Consider the following 16,439-nt stretch of genomic DNA (forward strand, 5'->3'; position numbering starts at 1 on the left):
TGTGCTACCTGCCACAATTAATTAGTGTACTGGTGGTTTTCTAGCTCACATAAGCCTGTATTCTAATTACATGGAGACAATGTCTGCCGTGAAGCAYTAGTGTCCAACCACTGAGGTGTGAATGCAGTGCCATGGATTTCATCTGCTGGGTCAGCTGTCAGAAACACAGATGGTGAAGATCCATGGAATGATCTTGTCCTCCTGGTAAGCACTGATTTTCTCACCTTTAAGGATTCTGTCCAGCCTGCACTTAACTGATTAGGGAAGGGAAAAAATAGCCTTTCACAGTTTCACAGGGAAGAAGTGCATCTTAATCTGTGGGCCACGACCTTGCAGCCATGCAGTTCATGGGCAGTTTATCAGTGCTGAAAACACTGTAATAATCCTAGATAAAAGAAAATACAATATTCCACAAGGAATCTGGGAGAGGCAAAGCTTTCCAAATGTGAGATGAAATGTGATGGTGTTCATTACAGCCAGATGCATTGCTGTCATGTTAAATGTTTTTCTATTCTTTCTGAGCTAAGTGAAAGAGATCAGGATAAAAGMCTTTATTTTGGATTTATACCTGACAAAGGTAATAAATGTGATGGGAAATACTCTAGAAACTTTGTTTCCTTTTCTCTGGTGAGCTTTTCACTTGAACAACTTATTTCCAGCAACAGCCAAGACTGTTCAAAGAGACACCATGTTGCCACATCTCCTCTGTTTCTTAAAGATCTGACATCTGGAGGCATGTGATTAAATGTGATTTCCCACCTTACAGAAACAAATAAATAAATGAAGTGCAGTTGCTGTCCAAGATATAGGAGAGGAAAATTTGAAGTCAGGGCTTGTGTGTTGGCTCAAGGAGAAGAAAGCAGAATAAAAGCAAATACATTTTGATTTATTTTTAAGGTCTCTTAGATTTTAAGTTAGAATTATGATTTCGAAACAAGTAAGGAGTAGACATAAGTCTTGAGTCTAGGAGACTGATTGTAATAAAAGCAAAATGGGCTCAATTTTAAGACCTCCAATGTTAAATAAGTAAACTGAAGTCTGTCCAGTCCAAGCCCTGTCCAGACTGGCCAAGGATAGGACAYCAACTACTCCATTGTGCAAGCTGTTCCAGTGCCTCATCACCCTTGTCATGAAGAATTTCTTCCTAATGTCTAATCTAAACTTACCCCTTATCCTATCATCCCACACCTTTGTAAAAAGTCCCTCTCCAGCTCACTTGTAACTTCCTTTAGATATCAGAAGGTTCTTTAAAGTTTCCCCAGAGCTTTCCCTTCTCCAGAGTGAACAGCCCAAACTCTCTCAGTGTTAGAAGTGCTCCAGTCCTCTGAGCATCTTCATGGCCCTCCCTACGACTCACTCCAAGAGTTCCATGTCCTAACATTGGGGGCCCCATATCTCTATTTTTCTTCATTTTGGCTATTTYTGTCCTTATCTTCTTCAACAATCACTTAATTTTCATCCTTATCTTCTTCAGCCTTGATTAATTTTCTTAATCTATTATAGTTTTTATGATTTTGGACTCTAGTCTTACTCCCCATTGGCTTATTTTTAACTCTTGACTTGTGGCTTGTGCTCTGATTCTTATATAACTTTGTGGTTGCCTTTGGTCTTTATATCATTCCATTCTCCATGGTTTTCTAAATTTAGAAGGGTGTAGAGAAGTATTCAGTTCTGAAGCCTCTGTTGCACTGCGACTGTATAGATTGGCATTTTCACCTCCCTGCTTTGCTGGGTGTTCTCTTTTTCTGTGCATCTGAGAATAATCCAGGAGTATACAGTTGATTGCTCAAATCTACTGTCAGCTGTGTCAGGAAAACAAAGATGAGGAGTGAATGAAAAATAAACCCCTTGAAGCCTCTGTGGTTGCCTTTACTTTTATTCTGAAGATTTTAAAGGAGAAGAAATACAGCAGAGATTTCAAGGGGAGATCAGAAAGGCAGTTTTAAATCAGAGAAGGAAATACAGACTTAGTGATGTGGYGTTCTACTAAAGGTCTTAGCAGTGGCTGGTAGTTTTCTTGGAGAAACTTGGCTGGATGATAGATTTGACTAAAGCACAGATAGATTGATGTGTTTCATTCACAATATTTCTGAAGTACTTAGGGGAATTGTATCTAATGTGTTTAATCCTTCAGAGATAGCTCAAGTAGCCCTAAAATAAGTTAAATCTACTTCTACCACTGTGAATGATATAACTATTGAATAGTTGTGTGTAATTGCAGTGTAATGTGTCTGTTTAAATAATCTGATTGCCATTTAAGTTTTGACAGTGAGTCTGGGTCTGAGTGGTTAGTCAAGTCTCCCCATACTAAAGAAGTCAGAATTGTAAGTCTCTRTAACTTTTTAGGTCACTTAAGAAAGCATATTCTCATTCTAAAAATGTCCTGTCAGAAGTGAAATTAAAGGTAGTTTTCATGGATCTAATTCAAGGGTGTCTGATTAGACAAGAGCAGGGCCAGAGGTCATTCCTTTGAGGACCACGCACCAGCAGAAGGGAAACCTAGTTCTTTGACATCAAAGCTCAGTATTTTTATTAGCATATCATTCTACTTCATAGAGAAAAACTGATATGCAAGTACCTGTGGGATCTTAAGTAGAGTTCTGGGTAGAGATAATGGTGCTTTGTTGGCATTAGCTGGAATTTTCATGTTGGAGGAGCAGAGGTCTTGCACACAGTCAGCTCCAGTGCGCTGACCCATCTGCTTTTAAGCAGGAAAGTAATTTCAATAGATATCTCAGTTTAGAAGGCCATCCTTTCCTGAATCTCTCCGGCTTTCTGTTGCTGCTTCCATASTTCAGTTAATGGGAGCTCTCCATAACTTCTCCCATGCAAGGTCAGGCAGGTTAAGTTACACTTCATTTGCCTCAGAAGCAAACTCTGCCTTTCTGTGTGTACAATAATAAATTCAATGTGCCTGGGAAAGCTTGCAGCACGGAGTTCATCTGCCAGGGAGTGACTTATAGCCACGCTCTCGTGTGCTCTTGCTGCCTCTGCACATTGTCTGTGCAGGGGTGGATGTGGGGACTGAGCCCTCAGATGCTGAAGGGGCTGATCAAAACTTGGGCTCCCTACATGAAAGAGCCCATTACCATGGGGCAGCAGTGTGGAAGGGACTGTTCCCACTGATGAATAATGAACTGTATAACTGTATTTGGCTTGGAAAGGTCAGCTGCMCTGTGGAGGGTTTTTTCTATAGATGTATCCCTTATGTGCTATAAACCTGAGGCTATCATTCATGGGTTTTTATTTATTATGGCATTTATACAAATGCTTACCTGTGTTCATGTACTAAATTCCCACTAAATGCATGAACTTGGAATGAGATTCAGTTTCTTACAATTCCCTGACTGACACAAAGTTGAATATGTAAATATTCTCTCTACAGCATATGCACATCACAGTGGAAATTATTGAAGCTGAACTTCTTATGAGAGTTGTTCTCAGGCTTTTGGCCACTTTGAATTGCTTTTAAAAAATGTTATTTATCATTAGCATCCTCTTTTATCACCCTTCCTTACCCATCTTTACTTTTCCTTTTATTTCATTTTGCTCTTAGGCATCGGAACAGGCTGCCAAGTCTAATTARAGACATGTAGGTAAGCAATTTACCTGCCATTCAGAGCTCTTTCATGCCCTCTTGGAACAGGCTCACTAGCCAGAAATAGCCCTTGCAAGGATGCAACATCACTCAGGTGTTGCTACATGAAAGGGAGAACAGTGTCTGCTGTAAATAAAAAAATAAAACAACATGAAAAATGGATATTGTTAGGTCAGTTATTTTAACCTCCTGGCAGTTTTTTCACATTGTTCTGCTGAACTCTGCATTTTTAACCCTACTAGATGTTAGAGATATTGAATTTACTTTAAGTTACTCAGGCTATCCTTTGGGGGAAGATTAAGGTTGTTCTTGTAAAATTCTTAAATCCCACCCATTCTTGCTGGAGAGATCCAGGCTCCCAAGAGGAGCTGAAGCACAACCAAATACTTCAATAATAATTTTAGGTATTGCCATACATGGTTTCATTCATATGTTTATCTGCTTACATTGCTAGTGCCTTTGGACAGGGAGCTTGTCATGATTTTAAAATACATAAAGCTGTCCTGTTTGTGATATGAGCTTCCCTGCTGAGCAGGAGTGCATGCATCAGCTGATGACCAATTCAGCACTTTTTTACAGAAAGATTGTTTGCTGCTGAAAACTGTCACGATATTAGCAGATTCATTTCAGTGAAGTTTCCTGAGCGAATGAATGCTTTACTGGAGCTGTCACTAGGGACACATGAAAGATGAAAAAATCAAAGGGAACTGAGTATGGGGAAGCAGGGTAAGGAAAAGAAGAAACAGCACAGCTGCGTAGAGCTTCTTTCAAATTCTGTATTTTCTCAAAGATTAGACCTATTTGTGCCTGTCAGTTGGATTCAGTCCCATAAAAAAATATTTTTGAAGCTATTTTCAAAGAAATCTGGAGGTTCTAGTCAGTTGAAATTACCTCAAAACAAAGACACAATACTTCTAATGTTATCTCCTAGAGTTTRCTGAAGAGGTATTTGTAGATGCAGGCAAACATGTGTGGGCCAAGGATCTAGACTTCCTCAATTGAACTATCCAGAGGACAGTAGTTTTTAAAATGCTCCTAATGCCTTGAAATGTTTCATTAGAATATATTCTATTCTTACTGATTAAACAGTATTTGGCAAGTAAATTTTATTATCTCATTAACATGCTCTTGAACTCAGATTGAGTACAGTCTGTGGCATGTATTCTTGCTCCAATAGGTTAAAATTATTTATTTGGAATGAAAGATGAGAAGGACAATATAATATGTACTCATATTAGTGAAAGGAAATGGTCTGTTGCTTCAAGATTTCATAGTCTATCACCTCAGTGTATGAGAGCTTGGGCTTATAAACTCTTTCAGGTGCATTTTGCATTCCTTTTTCCAGGTAAGAACTAGAAATGCAATTGTGTTGTCACCTGTTGGTGCCACCATCACAGCTCTATGAGGAGATCATCCATCATGGYGCTGCTCTATGTGTAGATGTTGTATGTATCTGTACATTTTAGGACTAAAATGCAGGGTGGTACTTGACCTCCTGGGGTTAATGTTCCATTAAAACTGTGCAACTGGCCTTGTTCAGATTTGCTTTCTGTAGTTTGATGATACAGTTGTGGCTATCTTTAAGGATAACCAAGCAAAGTCCTTGGATGGGTGATTTCTCTCTGTAAGTGTTATCATTATTAGGTTTTTCTCCCTTAAAGAACTGCTTCAAATCAAATTTTAAAAGTTAGTCTTCTGAGGCAGCAGGGCTCAAGAGGGTGGTAGTACCACATGGTGTTTTATTGCACAGGGTCAGCAGTTCAAGTTCACCRCAGCTCATTGTCTAAACACATTAAAGAAAATGGAGTGTCTCTGCTCTGCCAGCTAACTCATAAAATATGCATCCACCTCACCATAGCTGCTAATTGTCTCCCTCCTGGTTGTCAAACTCAGTAGAGAGGCTGAGAGGTGAGGGAGACTATGAAAAATGAATTACCCTCCCCTGCTCGTAACAATCTCATTTAAGCATGTTAGCCAATAATTAGGTATTTGTAGGGAAGTGAAATCCTTCACCACTGTGGTCTTTACACCAACAGTTGATATTGGTTGCTTGATTTGTTAGTCTAACTTGCCTGTAGGTGTACTATGTTAAAGAAACACARATATATTTCTTTTCCTATGGAGGAGAGCTAGTTAATGGGAATAAGTGGTGGTGCATCGAAATCAAGCATAAATGATGTTTTTGCCYACGTCACTGAGCAGTGGTGCAGGTTCTGGAGTCTTGTGGTCAGTGYGGGTGAGGAAACCACTCAGAGGCAAATATTCAGTTTAAAAGTGTGAGGTCTCAGGATTCTGCCCTGCAACAGAAGCAATGCTTTCCTAGTTACTCTGGTTTCACACAGAATTCATGCTATTACAGCAAAACTAAATATTTGTGAGCAGTTTGTGGCAGGCCTGAGTARGAAACATTGGGTGTAAGAATGAAATAGAATTGTCATACTGGTCAAGCAAAAAATTTACCTACTCAGTACCCTATTTTTAGCTGTAGCAGTATGAGGTGGTTACAAATGAGCAAGAGCAGGGTGAACATTTATTGCTTCTTAGCCCTGTTACTTTCCAGACCTCTGATTTCTTTCAGAACATGACTCACATTTTTCAGTGCATTTCCTAATCCCTAATGATTTTTTTTTTTTAGAACAGTTCTATATTTGGCACACATAAATGCCTAGCATCCATTTCAACTTCTTTTGCCCAGGAGTTTCACAGACCTGCTACTTGTAGTAAACCACATCTTTCTTTGCTTTGGACATTGCTACTAGGATTCGGATTCCTGTTTGGTTCCTGTTAGTTCTTGCAGTAAGAAACAAGGACCACTTGCTCTTGAGTATTTTTRTATCCCTCCTAATTTATGTATTAAACTCCTCCTAGGCTATTTTTTTTTTCCGACTGACAGTCCTTTAAAGAGAAGTTTTGACAGATGTAAGCAGATCTCAGATTCTGCTTAGTTTCTCTCATGCACTCTTGGCTGCTTTCTGCACTCCTCTGTGTCTCTGCAGCTGCCCCCTATGAGACCAGGTGAGATGGTTTGAAGCACACACGTCAAATTTGAAGTTTTGACCTTTGCTTTACCACTGAGGGCTAAAACTATTGAAAATCTGCTAAGCTGCCTTTACTTGAGCACTTTTCTCCTGGGATAGATGGGTTATTCCATTAATATTTCAGACAGGCTAGGATTTTTTCCTAACTGGACCTCTGCATGCATTTCCATAATCACATAGATGCAGGCACCAGTTTGGAAGGCAGAGCCTTCAGATCCTGATGTGACTGCTAAGCTAAGCAGAATGAGCTGACACTGAGATTCCTGAGCTTTCAGTCACAAGCAGATTTCTGTGGCTTGGCAGTGGGGGAAGCAGTGCCAAAGGTTTGGGGGCACTGGAGACAGTCAAGGCAGTCTCCTGCCTGCTACAGAATGAAATGGYCCAGACAAAGCTACCTCTTTGGCAGGAGCTTTGCAGACAGGAACAGCTTTTTGATTTTTCCTGAATGATGAAGAAAAACAGGAGAATGGGAGTCAAGGTGCATAATTTCTTCTGTGATGTTTTGCCATCGAGTTGAATAATTTGGGACACATCACATCCCTCCTCTCTGTACCTTATTCTCTGAGTCAGGTTGATGCATATTTATAAATGTACAGAGCTATTACAACAGTTAAGTGATAGGCAAGCAGAAACCCACAGATRCAGCACTGCTAATAAAAAAGGAGAAAATTCAATAGCTAGGTGTAAAGCACCTATGTGGGCAGTGTCCTGTGGTTGGTATTTCATAGCTGCTATATAGGCTTATTTTTTTACTTTAATGGAAAGAAAAAAATGTATCATGTCAGGGACTGGAAAAGCTTCTCTTTGTTTCAGAGAAATTAGAATTGCTGGTTATTCACTCCACAGGCATCAGGACTTCATGGGCTAGGTCAAGATGCAGAGGGATGAAGGTGGTTCAATTCAGCACAGTTTGTATTCTGATGGTTTGTGAATTTACATTTATGAGAAGAAATAGGAGAGGGAAAGAGGGAACTGAGACCCSTCAGAGCTACGTTCAATCAAAGCAAGAAATTAATTACAGGAATCAATCTCCTTATGCAAAACATCTGCAACCTATTTTGAATTGACATTTTGAAGGCTGGCTTTCTGAATAAGACTATTACAGTGATRCTTCAGGGAAACTGGAAGTTTGGAAAGTAGTTAGGATTCAGACTTTAAGAGTGGAGAGAAAATTGCCCAGAATGTGGGATACTCTTCGTCATGTCCCATTTCTGTCATTCATGCTTCTGACAAAGGTCTTCAGGGGATCTATAACCCACCAGTCTAAAAACAGCCAACCTGAAAGCATCTTGTCTTTGTTGCTATTGCAGCAGGGTGATCTGGTAAAAAAAAATTAGTTTATAATTCTCTGCTGTTTTTCCTAGGGGAACAATCAGGCGCTGCTTGGCTTTTAGTGTTTATTTAGAGTTGTAGCAAAATAGCCAGGCTTTTAATTTAACCATGAAATAGCAAATCTCTGCTTGCTCAAGGAAGAAAGGAGCTCTGGCATTATTGTTTGAATTAATAATAATGCTTCACCTTAGATTTTTTGTAACTCAGCCACTTGARAGGACCTCCTATGCTGCAGTCTGGTGCTATTCTAGCAAGAAAAGGTGATTTCCTTCCCAGATCCTTRGATGTAAATTGAAGTGAAGAACTKAAAAACTCTTTGCATAGCATTAGCCTTGCAGAGGCATCTCTGCTGCTTGACAGGCATCAGCAGTGACGTGGGTGGAAACACCTCTATTTTTTTTTTTTTTTAATTCAAGTTGAGTGGAGAAAGATGCTGCCCCCAGCCCCCTCCTCCCAATCTAGAAGTGAGCAGCACAGAGAGTGAAACTTAGTGAAGCTGTTGCACTCTGCCAAYTGGCAGCAGACCCAGGAGGCTTATGCAATTAGTGAAGTTTCTTCTGAGTCATCTCCTCTACTCTCACATACCCAGCACCTGGTGTCTCCSTTTTACTGCAGCCACAAGGGCAGTCTGGGATCATCTGCTGAACTGGACAGGCTGAGGAGGAGGCAAAGTTTGAAGCCAGTAAGATTTAGGCCTTCCTCCCATCTTTGCCTGTGCACCCAATCCCTGTGGTTGCAAAGACACATGGGGCACCCTGTGGATATGAGAACTTGGCAGCTGCACGTGTGTTGCAGCAACAGAACTGTAAATTCTCGAAACACTACAAAATGCACGTGACAAGGAAACTCCGTCCCACAGCCATGCACAAGGGACTGATGACAGTGGACTTATATTTTCTAGGTGTGACAACTACAGCACGTTAATAGACTAGGAAGTAAAATAATTTCCTTAATATGCTGTTGTGGAAARTTCTGGCTCATTTTTGTCCAATTTCTCCATTAGAACAGGGAATTTTCCTGTAATTTGCACTAAGTTGTGCCATTTTTGAATACAACAGCAGTCATCAAAAGTTTTCTTTAATTAGCTTTCTAGACAAAATACCTACATTTTTTGGGTCATTTGCTCAAGTGTGTTGCCTAAGGCTAAGTTACCTTGCCTGGAAAGGCTTTGGGAAATAAGTAACAAAGAATGCAGAAAAAGCCTTGAAATGTTGAATAAGGCAGGGGGAGTAAAATAGAGGACACTTCAAGGTTGCACAAGAATATGTTTGGCGGTGTGTCCATTAACCAGGCACTTCAGAAATAACATCAAATAAAGATTGGATCAGAAGACAATATTGTCCAGACCAACAAGGAYCAGTTTTTACAAGGATGAGTTGTTTGCAGGGAGCTGCCAAATGGCTTGCTTATTCAAATTAGATTAAATGGTTCAAATTCCCATGACTACTGAATTTCCCTTGAARAACTGAAGGAGCCACTTAGAACCTTATCAAGGGCTCTCCTTGCCCGGAGTCTTTAAATTTGCTTTCAATCCATGTCCAGTCCTTTGTCAGTATAGGGCAAAATAAAACAATGTTGCTGGTATAAACCACGTATGTTGAAGACTTCATGTTTTTGAGACGTGTCTGTGTTTGAATGTTTGAGATACCTTCTAATAATGTTTGAGATCTAATAAAGTCTTCATCCCTTGAAAAGAAGAGAATCTGGTCATGGTCCACAATCTGAGTTTAGGTGGCATTATCCAGACTCTTCGGTGTGTAAGAAGAAACAGAAAAGCCTGGTTCTGCACGTCTWTGTGAAAAATGACTTTATGAGCAACTGATTATATTAGGAGAGGRCTGCATACAAACAAAATCAAACTCACCTTTTGTTTTTTTAGCTAGTATTATCTCAATTCTCCAGAACCAGTTCAGCCACTAATGGGTTTTTTTTTCTTTCCATTTCCTTTGAGAGTTTTTTTGATTGAGGTTTTATATCTCCATATTTCTACATAAAATGTKCCATAAAAGTATTTATATATCTGTTCCAACTACATATGCAGTTCAAGTCCCTCTTTCATAACTTCCACTGTAAGTAACCTCTAGGCAGAGCAGTKCCTGCAAGCTATAGCTACCAAACTGGAAGAAATGCATTTGGCTGCACCTCTCATCTCTTATCAAAGCTGTTGGAATTTAAAGGCCATCTCATTACTGTTTTCAAGGTTCAGCAGACATGTAGCAAGAATAAAGATCAGGTTTTTTTTTTAAAACAATCTAATTCTCCACCTGATTGCTCTTCGTGCTTGATTTGTGCACACAGCATAATAATGTTATTAAGGGTAATCAGTACTGCCATTGTTATTCAGGCAAAGAAAGGCTACTGCGCTATTGAGCAGCTYTTCACACAGGAATTGTGTGAGATAATACAGCCCATGGAACATCCCTGTGCTATTACAAATGCTGATGAAAAGCTCAGGTCAAAACTGCTAGGATCTGCCAAAGCACACAATTATTAATTATGAGGTATGGTACATATAGCCATGGGCAACACCTTTATTAGAAACCAGTGCCCTGTGTCAGGATCCAATTTGCCAATAATTGGTACTGTGTGTCCCTGATATATGCCAATACTGGTATTGATTTARTGTATAAAAGTGAGGTGAAATAGCAAAGTAAATCACTTGGGAGTGAAGGACCATGTGAAAAATCCATAAGTAATGCAATTTACTTGTCCTATGGTGCTTTGTATCTGCACTGATAACACTACACGTAGTAGAGGCACGTAGCAGAGACAATGCAGGTAAATAACACATAATAGGTAAAAAAACTCCCACTTTTCATTTGAAATTTTACAAGATTTTTATTCTTCAAATTGGCCCAGTATTACTATAACATTTAATTTTAGAAAGAAGCCAAGGAAATTGTAGAGGAAAAAGTGTTTTCTTCTGAAGATTTCAGTTCACTCTGTATTTTTATCAAATTTCATTTTAGATTTTTGCCACTCCAAAAAAAAAAAAAATCTAATGGAATTGAAAAACCATTTTAAAATGTTTTGGTAAAAAGARAATGTACTCATTACCTATATCATATATAAACGGGGGACAAAAAATAGGAGAATAAACAGAAATATATTTGCCCAAATACAGGCTTCTCATCTGTTTTGTATATTGTGGTAAGGGTTTAGCTGTATGATGCAAGCTGTAGCAGTCTAGCAAACATTGCATCTATATAATAATGCCCAGCTTTTCTTACTTGCTGGTATTATCAAAGTAGTGAAGACTCAGGGTGGGATTCAGGCCTCCTTATTACTGGTGTTKGATATGGCAAAGATATTTAGAATAGTTTAATTTGGTAATTATAAAGTTTGGTTTAAGAAAAAAAAATTCAAACATTCTAATTGTGAGAAGAGGTTAAAATTCACACAAATTGTGAGAGAGAACATTGTTATGGGCAGGCTYACTGAGGAAAGTAGTGCTGACTTTAAACTGAGGAGTGTTAGGCAGGTAAGCATCAAAGATTGCTTTCCCCTTCATTAGAAGTGTCTGCTTTAAGCAAACCTTTCTGATTTTGACTTGTGCAGTCTTYTCTGGCTTTGCAGGGCTGCTACAGCCAAATGCACTCACGCATGYGCTCTTGCACCCAGATCTTCACAAAGGGAAATAACAGCCCCTAAAAACAGTACCTTGTTATCTGTACTTGCCTTTGCTATGACCTGCCTCACTCACACTACACATTAATCAGATCCCAAATGTCTGTCTGGAGGASCAGCTCCCTGTCTGAGCATCTGGGGTCCTTTCATCTGTCCCTGATGTCCCAGCTGTGGTGGCACTGAGGTGGGGCAAGAGGGGTGCTGTGCTGAGATAGAAAATCAAAGTGCWTCTGTTTGGCAGCTGCTGTGGTGAGCCCTGCTGTAAGGGCTCTGTAGGGTTAACAGTGTACACAYGGCAGTGTTAGTCTTACAGAGGTTATCTCTCATAACCATGGACCAAATATAAACCCCAGAATAACAAATTTATGAACAATACAGAGGTTGATTGTTCATAAATGCAATACCTCTTTTTATTGTAAATTGCAAGACCAGACAAAAATGCATCTCCCACGAGCAATTTGGGTCTGTGTGAAAGAAGGTTTAATGGGAGTTGTTATGCTGATGCCATATTTATGTCCTGAAGATAAATACTGTCAGACTGTTCATCTGAACAACCTAGAAACTCTCTGAAATGTCGGGGTACAACTGAACAGACAGCTATATGGGATATGTGCCATAAATCCTGCCTTGTCAGTCTGGACCTTTTTATATGGGCTCCCTGTGTAAGCATTAAAGTGAAGCAAAGAACAGATAATGCACTGGTGCTAGCACCTGCAGTGCTAGGATGGATTTAAAAAAAAAAAAAAAAAAAAAAAGAGAGAGAGAAAATACCTAAAAAAACCCCAAAGCCAAACAAACAACACAAAAACCCTTCAAAGCAAACAAAAAAGTACTATTCCTAACAAGCTACAGTTTCTCTGCATGAAACAAAAGTCGATATGCCCTTTAAACGGGCACAAGCTTAGTGGTACTATTAAAGGAAGGAGGGAAAAGAATTCACAATTTCTTATATTTTGCAATTACTGACTAAGACACTTCATCTCCACAAACAGAAAGGCTGCAGTGTCATTTCASTCTGTGCCATATGTGTTGCTCAGCTGTGTCTGATAATTTAGGACAGCAAAGTTGTCAGATCTCARTCTTATTTCAGCTGCTGTGCTGTCCACAATCATTCCTCCTCTGMACTGAGTTGGTGGGACTCTCACTGGGGGCTCAGTCTGGATGTCTCTGCAGGGCTGCTTCTTCTGGATTTAGGGGCCAAAGTGTCAAGGGCTTGCTGCCATGAAGGGGTTTAAATTTCTTCTCAGGAAATAAGCTAGGGCTCCATGTCATTTCTTTCTGGGCTCTTCAGATTATAGGTTTTTCCCAAAGCTGAGTACTTGACCTGAGGCCTGGGTCACCCAGGTTGAGCCTAGATTACTCATTTTGTTAAGTGCTGCAAAAACTGAGCCTTGTTGTCTGAGTGATCTGCCTTGGGCAAGCTCACAGGAGCTTCAGTTGTTTTTAAGTTGGCCATGAACATGAAGCACCAACCTAACCAAGGTCTCTGCAGTCATATGTGTGTGTAAGTGTGGAGAGAAACATCTTGTTCCTGCAGAGGTTACAACCTGCACAGCAAGAGAACAGATGATGGAAGATGAGGGACAGATACTAAAAATTACTTGACTTYACACAGTGGGCCTCTCTCTGTCAGTACAGATTTTCAAGGTCAGAGTCCWGTGGATTTGCTTTAGAGTGCAATTCACAGAATTATAGGATATGATGAGCTGGAACGGACCCATCAGGATCATTGATTCCTACTCCCGGCCCTGCACAGAACAGCCCCAATAGTCACACCATGTGCCTGAGAACATTGTACAAATGCTTCTGGAACTCTGACGGGCCTGGTGCTGTGATCACTTCCCTGAGGAGCCTGCTCCAGTGCCCAGCCATCCTCTATGTTAAAAAGTTTTTCCTGATATCCAACTAAAACCTGCCCTCACTCAGCTTCATGCCATTTCTTTGAGTCCTATCTCTGGTCACAAGAATGAGGTGATCTCTGGTCACAAGAGTGACCTGCCTTTTGCTCCTTCTCATGAGGATGTTAAAGAGGTCTCCCCTCAGTCTCCTCTTCTTCAAGTAGAATAAACCAATTCAATTGTTCCCACTGAATTTGTGCACCATTCTTTAGAAAGCTRTTGCTTCTTTTGGTATGTTGGAACAAATAGGAAGCCTTCTGAGAGCAGCCTGAGCCCAAGGTCTAATTGTTTTTTTTGGGGGAAAGCATTGTTTGGGCCCATGGCTGCCTTTTTGAATTTTTCCTCTCATCAAACACARTATCATCATCCTTCCATCATCCTTCTTCCTGCTTTGCTTTCCAAAATCTGTCATTGATACCCTAGTCTATCAAATTGGTCATGCCCAGAGAATTTCTCCCATCCGAAACGGGTTCCAAAATCTCTCTACACTGTATTTTGCTTGCTGCAGCACAGTTTAGAACACATTTTTAGTCTTTCCATCCAAAGTAAATGAGTTGAAGGGTGRAGGTGGGTGGGTCCATGAAAGTTCAAAAAAGAGCAAGTTGAAATATGAATGTAATAGGAAACAGTACTTTTGGAGACAATCACAAGGCAGTGTGATAGGAGTCTGAAGTGATGTGCCCAGTGGGAACAATCTGAACTTATTTGCTCAAGTTCAAACTATTCTATTTGGACATTAGCTGTCTTTAWTGGAAAGCACACCAACTGATTATCTGGTATAAATCTGCATAATTTGCCATTATACATAATGTATTTAATTTACTTCAGGCTAAAACTTTCAATCTATTCACATTAACACATTTTGCAAAGAGCAGGAGGAGGGCACTTGGGCTATGTGTGCACATTCTTCCACACCTCCAGGCTCCTGYGCCTATGGGTAGTAACTCTTAGCAGGCAGAACGTCCTGGGGCTGTGGGGAAGAACTTAACATCCAGCCAAACCATCTGCTGCTGCTGCTGCTTTGGAGTTTGCAGGAGGAATCCTGCTACAGCAGGCAATGCTTTAACTTCTGTGTTGTGTGTGAATACAGACAGGACTTTAGCAGGAGATTTAGCCAAGCTAGGATGTGTCCATCTGCAGTCCTGCCTAGGCTGGGTGACACACAGAGACGCCCCTAAGTGTGCTGAGTAATGGTTTTAAAGAGGAGGATGAAGATGAGTATGGGTATGGAAGAAGTCTCCATGWAAACACACTGGTCACTCTTCCTAGCGTTATCATAAGGTATTGACACTTTCTGTAGGTTGAGCTTGTCATGAGGGATCACAGCAACAGTGAAGGCAATGAAAAGTGTTTTCTGGGTACAGTATGAGACTAATAGCTCTTGTCCAGCTCTGATTTCTGAGCTGGGTCTGGTGGTAAACTTCTGGGAAATGTCTCCATTTTAAGATTATTCATGTTTGGAACACCTTTATGGAAGCTTTGCTTTGATGCTTCTTTGCTGTTTTCATTTCTGTGAYAATTTTTTGTATACTGTTCTAATAATCTCATGTGTCTGACATATTTTAGATTTTAATTTCAAATTGAATCTCATAGATGATCTCACACATACTCATAGATGATTACTCAGTCTTATGGGAGTATGAGTGAGAAATAATTCTATCTCTGGATTAACAGATTAGCAGTCATTATATCTGTTAGCGAGGATAGATAATACCTTATAGTAWTATTGATTGAGGAGACCAAAAATCAGTCAGGTGTTCATAACAAGAGTAGAGACTGAAAAACGTGTTTGTCTGCCCACAGAATCTCTTTCCCTCTTTGGCAGGGATAAACCAAGATTTTTCCAGTAGGGTTTTTTGGAGGAGGGTGAAGGAGAAAAGGGAAACAAAATTTTAAAATGTCAGGGAAAAATAAACCCATAGAAATAAACACACTTATATATATGTGYGTGCACATATTTATATATATATGTGCACACACACATCTATATGTAGTCAATACCAGTGAAAGAGACTAATTTGTGTTTAAAGGTTTGCCTGAGCACAAGGAATTCCAAACTCAGGACTGTTTTTCTGCTTGATGCTAATCGGTTGATCTCTCCAAGAAGCTGACATGAGTCTATTTTTSAAGAAATTTAATATTGGATCTGGAGGTGTAGGGAGGAAAAAAAAAACAGAACCAAACCTTTTTTTCCTAAAGTTTACATTRTGGCTTATTATTTCTTTGAGAGAAAAACACTACTGGAAAAAAAGTATTCCAACTCACTGTAGTTCAAACAGTGTTATTCAATATGTGTTTGATATTCTTTCAAAATATAAGATAATTGAGATTTTTATTTGAATTATCTTTCACACACATTTTTGTTTTTCACTGATTTTTCATGATCCCCTGTGTTTTCCGTAGGTGACATATTAGGATTGAAGACAGCTGTGATGCTGACAATACATAGAACTGAAGAACAYTGAGGTCTGGTCATATTTTCTGCTGCTGAGAATATGCTACACTTTATAATCCACATTAATTAAGTATCCATTCCAAAAAGTAGGAGCTAAGCAAAATGTCTAGATACTCATTTTAAATCAGTAACTAAAGTTGTGGCATTAGGACCGTCATCAACAAACCCATGTTTAATTCACAGGACCATACAGGACAGAAGCCAAGTTCCAGCTTCAGTGTAAAGGAAATTGCATTAACTATGGTGAAGATAGTGACAGCCATCATGATGGAAACGTTATGTAGCCTAATTTTTCAGGTTCAGAAAAATTAGCTTGGCAGCTGAATTAGATTTGCCCTCAACAATAACCAGGTGGAGCAGAAAACTGCAGGAAGAGGGAAAGACTTGAAAGCAGCCTAAAGCACARGCAGGACCACCAATGGAACATACCAAGACTATAAAAGGTTAAGACTGAAACTGGAAGACTCTGCCATGATAAACATCTGTAAAGC

Source organism: Malurus melanocephalus, unplaced genomic scaffold (genome assembly GCF_030028575.1).
Source record: "Malurus melanocephalus ecotype Western Australia unplaced genomic scaffold, MMel_1.1 scaffold_5, whole genome shotgun sequence".
Lineage (NCBI taxonomy): Eukaryota > Metazoa > Chordata > Aves > Passeriformes > Maluridae > Malurus > Malurus melanocephalus.